This window comes from Cynocephalus volans, chromosome 8 (assembly GCF_027409185.1).
Source record: "Cynocephalus volans isolate mCynVol1 chromosome 8, mCynVol1.pri, whole genome shotgun sequence".
Classification (NCBI taxonomy): Eukaryota; Metazoa; Chordata; class Mammalia; order Dermoptera; family Cynocephalidae; genus Cynocephalus; species Cynocephalus volans.
The window spans coordinates 105510737-105520547 of record NC_084467.1 but is presented as its reverse complement, the minus strand read 5'-3'; the positions used below and the strand labels follow the sequence as shown (position 1 = coordinate 105520547).

General features: G+C 40.4%; 1 pseudogene; it reads left to right on the top strand.

Annotated features, from left to right (window-relative positions):
• The first annotated feature begins 8603 nt into the window (after window positions 1-8603).
• LOC134384246 (E3 ubiquitin-protein ligase RBX1-like) lies at window positions 8604-9095 on the top strand (annotated as a pseudogene).
• The last annotated feature ends 716 nt before the right edge of the window (window positions 9096-9811 follow it).

Sequence of the window (9811 nt, the reverse complement as noted above, 5' to 3'; positions counted from 1 at the left end):
AGCTTCTGGGTCAGGAGATGAAAAATTGGCAGTTAAGGCTGACCCCGTGGCTCACTCAGGAGAGTGCGGCGCTGGGAGCACAGTGGTGCTCCTGCCGCGGGTTTGGATCCTATATAGGGATGGCCGGTGAGCTCACTGGCTGAGCGCAGTGCGGATGACACCAAGACAAGGGTTTCGATCCCCTTACCGGTCACAAAAAAGACAAAAAAAAAAAAATTGGCAGTTAATCTTTAGACTATGAATAAGGAAAGAATTATCTCTTCTCTCTGGGTCCTGGTTTCCATAAGAAGAGGCTCTGAGGAGTTCAGACATACTAAAGGGCTTTCCCATGTGGTGGAGAGAAGCTGGGCTCTGCCACATGGAACAAGGCCAGTAGCTAAGCAGCCCCTCAGCACAAGAAGGAGGCAGTGCACAGCTACTGTGCCACAGTTAGGTTTGCCTACAGATTACAGAAAACCCCAAATGACAGTGACCTAAACACATAAAGAAGTCTTAAAGTAACTAGTCCAAAGATATTGTGGTGGCTACACTAGGTACTCAGGGACTCCATCTCCTTCTCTATGCTATACCACCCTCAGCATCTCCTTCCAGCCTCAAGACTACCTCATGTTCCAAGATGACAGCTGTACTCCCTGCCATCACATCCCCATTTCAGGCAGCAGGAAAGACAAAAAGGAGGCATCTCCTGTCACTTCTTGCTGTGTGATGGAGACACAAAGATTACTCAGAGCCCAAACATTAAGAGCAATGAGAAGCCTGAAGGGACTGCACTGAGACAATTCCCTTAAGAAGGGAGAAACAGGGTGCAGCCCTGAGTCAGTATTTGCTTCAGCTTGTATTGTAATGATGAGGAAATACAGAGAGAAAACAACTTAATCAGTTATTTATCTAAGGAATGAAAAGAAATTGGCTATGGGGCAATCTCTGGAAAGCATCTTGAGAAACAAAGGAAAGGGAGTGAAGCTGGATAAGAAATGACCTTAATGTCCTTATTTAATCTAGCAGAACATACCTGAAAATCTTTGTTGTGCTAAGGGCTTTTGCCCTGTGAGTGATCCCTCTTCTGCCTCAAATCTCTTACCTAACACTAAGGGCTTTTGCCCTGTGTAAGTTCTCTGGTATTTCTCAATCTTAACATTCCTACACTCCTCCACAGTCTCCCAGTTGTATTAGCTCCTGCAAGGAGCCCTCCCAGAAGTCCATTTCTGTTCCATTAGCCAGAACTTGGACTTGTGACAATACCTAGCTGCAAGAAAGGCTGGGAAAGATCTCTTTTTAGACCAGTTCTAACCATCTTGAATAAAATTTTTCTGTAACTAAAGAAGAAGAGAATGCATATTGGGTGGAAAGTTTTTTTGCAATATCTGGGCAAAAATGTGGCCTAGAGCAGACCCCATAGAGATGTATAGTTATCAGCCGGATGAAGGATTATTTTGGTGTATACTTCCTTTTGGTTATATCTGAGGCTGTATAAAAAAGGTGATATTCACTGTCATAGTCTGTTCTTGGCTGTGCTGTGTGATATTAAAGAAAGGGTCTGTGTCCACTCTTAGGCAAAGGGGAGAGCAGACCTAAAGGCAGTACAATGGTATCTGCAGTGGACTGCACAGAACCACAGAAAGCTTTCTGGAGCAGCAGAGCTGCTCCATGCTCCTAGGCAATGTAGCTAAGTTGTCACTACTGATGGAGAAGACACAAGCAAGACATCTCCTAGAGACTCCCTGGGAAATATCAGAGGGAAGAACACCTTAGAAGTGGGGCTGGGGTCCTGCTGTCCCTCGGGGCAGGGTTAACAAGGTCAGTGAACTTTGTGCTAAACCACTATGTGACCTTTTTCTAACTATGGACAGGTAAGGTATTAAATGTACTGATGGTAATAATCTAATAATATTGATCTCATTATCTTAAATTTAGAAACATTGCAGAAATACTTAATAAAAGGACATGAATATGTTATATCTACTCTTAGAAAGTTCCAGCCTATACCTACATGAAATAAGGTATGCAATATCGGTCACCAGGATTTACTTAATAAAGAAGGTTCTAAACATCATTGACTAAAACACTGAAGAGAATAAGGGAGTCTATATGAAGATAGGACTTGAAAATTCATATTTGTCCATCTGGAAAGATGAAAGTGGTGGTGGAGGGAGTTGGGGGATGGGAGAAGTGTGTAGTAACAGTCTGGTTAAAGTTTACCCTGCCACGGAGGATACAGAAATGGTGAACTATTGACACTTTAACCAAATCCTGGAGTACTAGAACTTGATCAAATTCCCAGTGTTTGAAAAAAGCAGATACAAAGCAAATAAGAAGAAATACTATTTACAAAGCAGGTGATGAAATTTATGAGACCTGTTATCTCAAGTGGGCATACAGATTGAAAATACAAGTTAGGCACAGAAATGATTTAGATTCATTTGTAAACCACATGAGTTCTTCAGGTCTTGACTTCAACGAGTGGCCCTTGGAAACCTGTAATAGGAAATTGAGATGAGCTAGAAATATTTTAGGGTTAATCCTAATATTTTGGGGCCAGTATTTTTTAGGATAATCATACTTTTCCACACACAATCCCATAATTCTACTTTCAGACTCAGATATTGGTCTGGGTAGACCATGGTCTGACATATATTCCTTCCAATGTTTCTAATGGATAGCTAGTACTGACATTTTCTCTACAGCCAAGTTTTCCTAGAGCAATGGGGTGTAATTCCAATTAAAAACACAATTTATAATACACATAATGCTATTACCAGCAATGTAAGAACATATGCCTGCCTTACTTGATTGGCTTTATGCTTTAAAGAATGAACGAGAATTGTGACAGGAAGGTATTTATGTCATATTATGCTAAAAAGAGTACTTCTAGTGGTCACTAAAGGCAGGTCATTGCGACTGACTAAGTGAAATATCACTTAAAGCTGGCTTTGCACAACAAATTAAGGTATTATACCTATGTTTCACATACAGTTTTTTTATTACAGCTACTTCTATTGCTGAAATTCCAGCAGGGACAAAAATTTTATTACTGCAAAAACAACTTTGCTGAAGGCTCTATCTTTCAGCACTCTGTTTTCTTCTGAAACAGTGAGATTTGGGCGGGGGGGTGGCAATCACAGAAAGTTCCTTAAGGAGATAATTATTGCACCACAATGGAGCTGCCTGAAGTTGAGAGCTTTGAGTAGGCAGCATTTCATAAGTGAGCAGCAGAAGATGTGATTCATTAAAGGGAAACAGCGGGATGTGATTCCCGTTACTTCTGGAAATACATGAGTAATTCCCTTGAGACAGTATATGATTCAACACTGTAAGAAGCATGGCCCTTCGCAGAAAAGAAGGGAATTGCTGCTGAATTAAAGAGCTGCAAGTTACCTTCCAAGGTCATCTAGTTCATTCCCTTCAGGCAGAAACCTTTAGAACCCATGGTAATTAGATGATAGCACAGCCTGTTTTAAAGACCCTGAGAGAGAGTGCATACATTCCAGAATCACTCACTCCAGCGTTAAGAACTTTTACTGCAAAAAATTCTTCTTGGATTTAAATATAATTCCTCGTGCTATGGCTAGTTTGCTTTTGTTTTTCTTTTCTATTTTCCTTTCCTGAGAGACACATAAACTGGTCGAGCAAGACTGAGGAACCAAAGGAGCACAATTTGCCCAGAGTCAGTGAGTTCAAAACAGGAAAACTCATTAAGTGTTTATTCCTTTCCCCAGATCTGAAGAACAGCACATGCTTTTCCTGGCAGGCAGAGGGCACTGGCAGGAGCAGCCATTCTACCTGTTGTGGATAACTAAAATGCTTTAAAGCTCAAGGTACAACTCTCTAGGGAATCATTTGCTAGTGCCAACCAAAAAAAAATAAAATAAAATAAAGGAAATAAAGAGTAGCAGTTTAAAAAGTCTATAAAAGTGCAAAGCTGCATGGGTCTGAGGTTGGTGCTTGAGTGTAAGGGTGAGCAGGAGTCTCTTTCACCCAGGTAATGATCCTATGAGCCCTATAAGTAGATGGTTAAATCAAACATTGAGATGACTACTCTTAAGAGGGGAAAATATGTCAATCACACTTTGCCTTTGACACAAGGAAATTCCTTGAAACTGAGAATGGAGAGTGGTAGGGAGGGAGAATGTCTCCTGATGTGGGTGGCCAGGAAACCAGGGGCCAGAAAACTATGAGAGGAGAGAGGGAGAAAGAGACAGAGAGGGAAAAAAACACAAGATTGAATTCTAATCAAAATGCTATGAGGCGTTCACACCAGGCCTTGAGAGAATATTAACAAGGTTACCCAAGGGGGGGCCTTTAGCCCCAGGAATTATTAGTGAATATGGAATTATATTTGCTCAAACACTACCAGATGCAAGGAGCTAAATGTCCTGCAGATGTGGAAAGAGGCAGCGTATGTTCCAAATAGGCAGCAGCTTTATTTGTTTTACCCTGCTTCCAAGAGCCTGGGCAGCACGTTTGTGAGGGATTCATTTCTGGAATGACCACCACACCATTAGACCCCCTGTTTCCCAACTGCTGCTTGCACCAGCCACAAAAGTATCTCTGCCTGGGACCATGTGGAGTGGCCCAGAGGCAGGCTTGACAAACTTACCAGCTAAGCTCTACCCTGTCCATTTTGTGAGAAGGGGATCATAGCACTCTTAGAAGGGATTCTCTGAAAAATGAGAGTTCAGAGCCAGGTAATTTCAAAGGAGATTTGAACTCAAGTATAACCAGTTGATGTTGGGGGAAGGAATAGAATAGCAAAATGCAACAGGAACAAAGAATTTCCTTCTGATATAAACCATCAGATTCTCACAACTCAATTTAATTTAGATTTACCACTGATGGAGGAAACATACTTCATCTCTGTGAGTGTATGTAATACTGCTCTCAGGGAGTATCCTGAATGCGTGATCCCAAATCCCCACCACCATCTTGCTCACTTGGAACAAGAATGGCCAGAATAGTGAAGGAAGAACTGGTCAGTACATTAATATGACATGTAGAGACAGTTGACCATGAGGTTAATGGCATGAGTCCCTTCCAAGTCCCTGGTAAGGGCTCTGTCAATGTGTGGGCATGGTTCTGTTTTTGTAAAGTTTACATAACTAAGGTATTGAAAACAAATTCGTTAATACTGCCCTGACTGTCACCTGTCACATTTCTCTTTGTGTACAGTGGGATCAGGGTTGGGTGGAAGATATAATTAATTTGAGTAGAGTGAAGTGTATTACGTGGTTCACATCACGTCTGTGTAGAGTTGATTGCTAACCACATGGTTGTAGGAATGGATTCCAGAAACACTCCTAGTCATCGACTACTCACCCCGTGAGCTAAGTGACTAAGGTATGTCACGCTGGGATATGACTGCACTCTACGGTACCTGGCCCTGAAATTCGGAGGATAATGGAAGAAAAACAAGATTTGAAATGTATGGAGCCAGAAACTAGTCATGAAAGAGTTATATAACTCTTACAACTCTTACATGTAAAACCTCCATAAAAGATTTCCCCAAATTTAGCAATAGTAAAATTTTGCGTGACATTTCAAGAAACAAGTTCTGTTACTGGAAGAATTTTTCCTAAACAATCAACAATAAAAAACAAATTTTGATAAAACTTACTAGAGGAAAGCAGGACTATGTTTTTATTCTCTCTATACAATATGATATTAGAAAATTGTCATATGGAGAGGCTATTGGATTATGCAACATGTATATACAGTTATCTGTATAAAATAGAGATATTTCAGGCAGTTAAATAAAGCATCACATTGTTTTCCTAGATTTTGTGATGTTACTGGTATTCATCAGCTTTTCTTAAAATTAGTCATTTATTGTGATTTTTTAATTCTATACAAATACCCACTTTATTACTGTTGGGAAAACAGAACAGTTTAATCAGGCCCTCTTACCTCAGGTCTGATTGGGTGTGGTGCAGTACATTCATTGTAAATAAATTGTGTGTGGGGGTGAAGTAAGTGTGCATGCCTGCCAATGTATCTTTTTAGTTTTGTTGCTATTGTGTGTTCCAGAGTTATGTGGAGCAGTGGCCCTGACCTGCTGGCTGGCAGAGCTCACGTCTAAAAAGAGAGCATGTTTACTTTGTTGGCTGCAGCTCAGTTTTTCTTTGGACTTTGCCAGTAGCAGTTGAGTTTCTGAGTTTCTTTTTGGACTGCCTAGCTCTGAGATGTGTGTGTGCTGAAGAAAGACGATTCTTTCTTCAACCAAAGCTCCCAGGACCTTTCTTTCGGTTACCTAGCTAGTAGACCTGCATATGAAAGGTTTGTGACCCAGTCTGGACAATGGGCTTGAGAGGTCTGTGAGCTCCAGTCCCAGCCCTAGCTCTACAATTACCTAATTTTATAACCAGAATTGTTTATACTTTTTCTTAAAGAAGGACTTCAATATTGTATAAGTTTCAAACCCATATAACCTTGATTTGCCCAGTGCCATGCACCAAGGAAGCACTTTTCAAACTTTCATTTATTTCACTCATCAGCTGGTAAGGTAGGCCATGTTCATACCATCTTACAAATGAGGAACCTGAGACTTTTAGTCACATAGCTTCTAAACGGATTTGAATCCAAGGTCTATCTTATGCCAAAGGAAGTGAGTTAGTCCTGGCCCTAATTGTATCCCCTGCCCCCACCAGAGGGCATGCAGAATCCTGATGTGATCTTTCTGAATTTATCTAGTTTGATTCAATGGCTTCCACTGATACCATTCTATCTACCACTCCACCCCACTGCCTCCTTACCTACCTCATTGTTAAAATATCTAAAAGATCTCACTGTCAGAAAACTTTTCTTTATTTCCTTTTTATCACTCTGAATGTGCCCTTCTAGACCCCTTCTGGCAATTTCTCCTCATGATATTTACCAATTTTGTGTGTGTGTGTGTGTGTGTTTGTGTGTATGGTGTTCACACTCCATAGAAAGAAAGAAAGAAACAGAATTATATTTCAAAGCATCTGGGCAGAAGGATCTTTGAAATCTTTTTTTCTTTTTTAATTGAAATTCAAAACACGTCCCCTCCAGAAAGCCCATCAGATTAATTCCAGGCAGCAAATTCTTCATGCCATTCTTTCCATTTATAACTTACTATCGGCTATTCACAACTAAACTGGATATGTTTGCTTATATTCTCTTTCTTATTAGAAAACTCAGCACCAGCAATGCATTTTAGTCTTTACTACTTAAACTTAAATGTGTATTTGGATTCCAAAAACTTTGTGGGAACTCAGCAGAATTTTTAGACTATAAATGTAGGGAGGTATAGTCTGTTTTTTTTCTTCAGTACACCTCTGTATCTATCAGGTTGCTTTTCAAAATGAAAAATAAGCAAGTCCATTTTATGTAATAACAGAAAACCTCACTTCTGTGGTGGAACATAAACTCTTCAAACTGCTGGCCCGGTTCCCCCAAATTCTAATGTATGCTTTGAGCTCTTTTAGTTCGGAACAGCAGCAAACAACATTGCTTCTGTTTCTCTATCTGTAAAGTAAGAATTGTGTTATTTCTTTCCCATTTGCTTTACAAAAGTCTCATGGGGAAAAAGAGTTAAATGATTAATGACTGAAAGCTCTTGCACAAACACAAAATGCTTAATAAAAATAATGCCTCCTTGCCACAGTGATAGGCACAGATAAACTTTGGGCCCTGTCCATGAAGCCAGACTTCTTTTCCCCTTGCGAGGACAATCGGGGCTCATGTTCCTTGACTTCCTCTGCTGACAGGCCTCCTGTTCATGGCCCTCCCAGGCTCAAGCTCAACCCCCAAGTAATATGAAATCTGGCTTCTTGGTTGTGGAAGAGCAACACGTGGGAAACCATAGGATTTAGCATTGTGAGGTCAATATAACTTTATCCTCTCTTTTACAAGAAGCATGCTGCTCAGCCTGTACCACAACATTTTTAAGGAAACTATTTGAGATCAAAACTCAATTTTTCATCTAGTTTAGACCCTTCCAAAGAGAAGCCCCTACATAGCTCTGTAAGAAGTCTCCAAGTCAAACACATTTCCCGTCATGACCAAAAGAACAGAGGTCTATTTGAAGAGTAAATACATCTCAATTGGTAGAAACTTGTAAAGGTTATTTTAAAAGGAAACAAGAGACGCTGACATATTTTTAGTTTGTTGTGTTTATTGGACACAATCTATGTTCCTGGTCTTCAGGTATAATACAGCCATGTGAAATCACCCTGGACTTGACTCTGATCCCTGGATAAATTCAGAAAGCTCAAGATGCATAATTATTTTACCAACTGACGCATATTGGATTGTCATATCTTAAAATGACTTTCTTTTTATTCTCATCTCTATGAGAATGAAAAACTAATAAGGGAGTTCCTGTTAGAGAAAAGAATCACTAACCTTCACTATGTTTCAGGATAACAGAGGACAGAGCTTTGGGATCAGACAGACCTGGGTTTGGAAACCCAATAATATCAGTTACTAACTGTGGGATCTTTCGCATGTTATTTAACTTCTGTGAGTCCATTTCTTTGTCTCTACAGACGGACTAAATTTTAACAGGTAAAAGAACGGGGGTGCGTGGAGGTGTCGAAGCATGCGCTGTTGCGCAGGCGCAATGGCTGGGTGACAGCCTGTGTGTTTCCAAAATGGCAACAGCGGTGGGTGTGGATACCACGAGCTGCACTTACAACGGCATGGGTTAGAAGCTTTGATGTGAAGAAGATATAACAACCACAATTACTTGAAGTTGATACGACAAGCAAACAGAAAGGACATTGTTGGAGGGTAGGGAGGAGAGGGGGGAGGGAGGGAGGTTTTGGTAAGGGGCAACAATAATCAACTACAATGTATATCGACAAAATAAAATTTTTTTAAAAAAGTGGAACGCAGTAGCCCTCTGGGCCTGGGATATTGTGGTTGATAACTGTACCATCTGCAGGAACTAAATTATGGATCATTGCATAGAATGCCAAGCTAACCTGGTGGCTGCTCCTTCCTAAGAGTGCACGCTGGATGGTAAGTCTGTAACCATGCTTTTCACTTTCACTGCATTTCTCACCAGCTCAGAACACGGCAGGTGTGTCCGTTAGACAACAGAGTGGGAATTTCAAAAGCATGGACATAGAAAATAATTCTTCTATCTAGCTTAACTGTTTTGTTTTTCATGTACTGAATTGCCCTCCTGTTACTTAATTATAAATTGGGTAGAACTGTGTCATTTCTGTTTTGCTTTTTCAATTTGCTCTTCCTGCAGAATATTGTACTCTGTGTCAAATAAAATCCAGTTGGATTCCAAAAAAGCTAAAAACTAAATGCAAGGCATGTTGTTTGCCACCCTTACACACTGAAAGAGCTCAAGCCATACATTAGAATTTGGAAGGAGGGCCGGCCCCGTGGCTCACAATGGTGAGTGCGGCACTGGTAGTGCCGAGGCCGCAGGTTCAGATCCTATATAAGGATGGCCGGTTTCACACCGTGCCGAGGGTTGCGATCCTATTACTGGTCAAAAAAAAAGAAAAAAGAAAAAAAAAATTTGGAGGGAACCAGGCCAGGAGTCTGATGAGTTTTTGTTCCACCACAGAAGCACTAGTGAAGATTGAATTAGATATTGTTTATAAATTGCCTAGCAGAGTGCCTAACTTAGAGTAGACGATCAATAACACATAATAGCTATAATAATAGTAATTATGAAAATAGCAATATATTCTCAAATTATCAAAAGATCTCTTTTGGCAAAACAACAAATAGTTTTTGTAGATCTATCTGCTGGACACCACGGGAAATGGAAATACAATGACTTATACAAAATGAAAACTACCTTCAAAGATCTGACCATCTAGTTTTACTT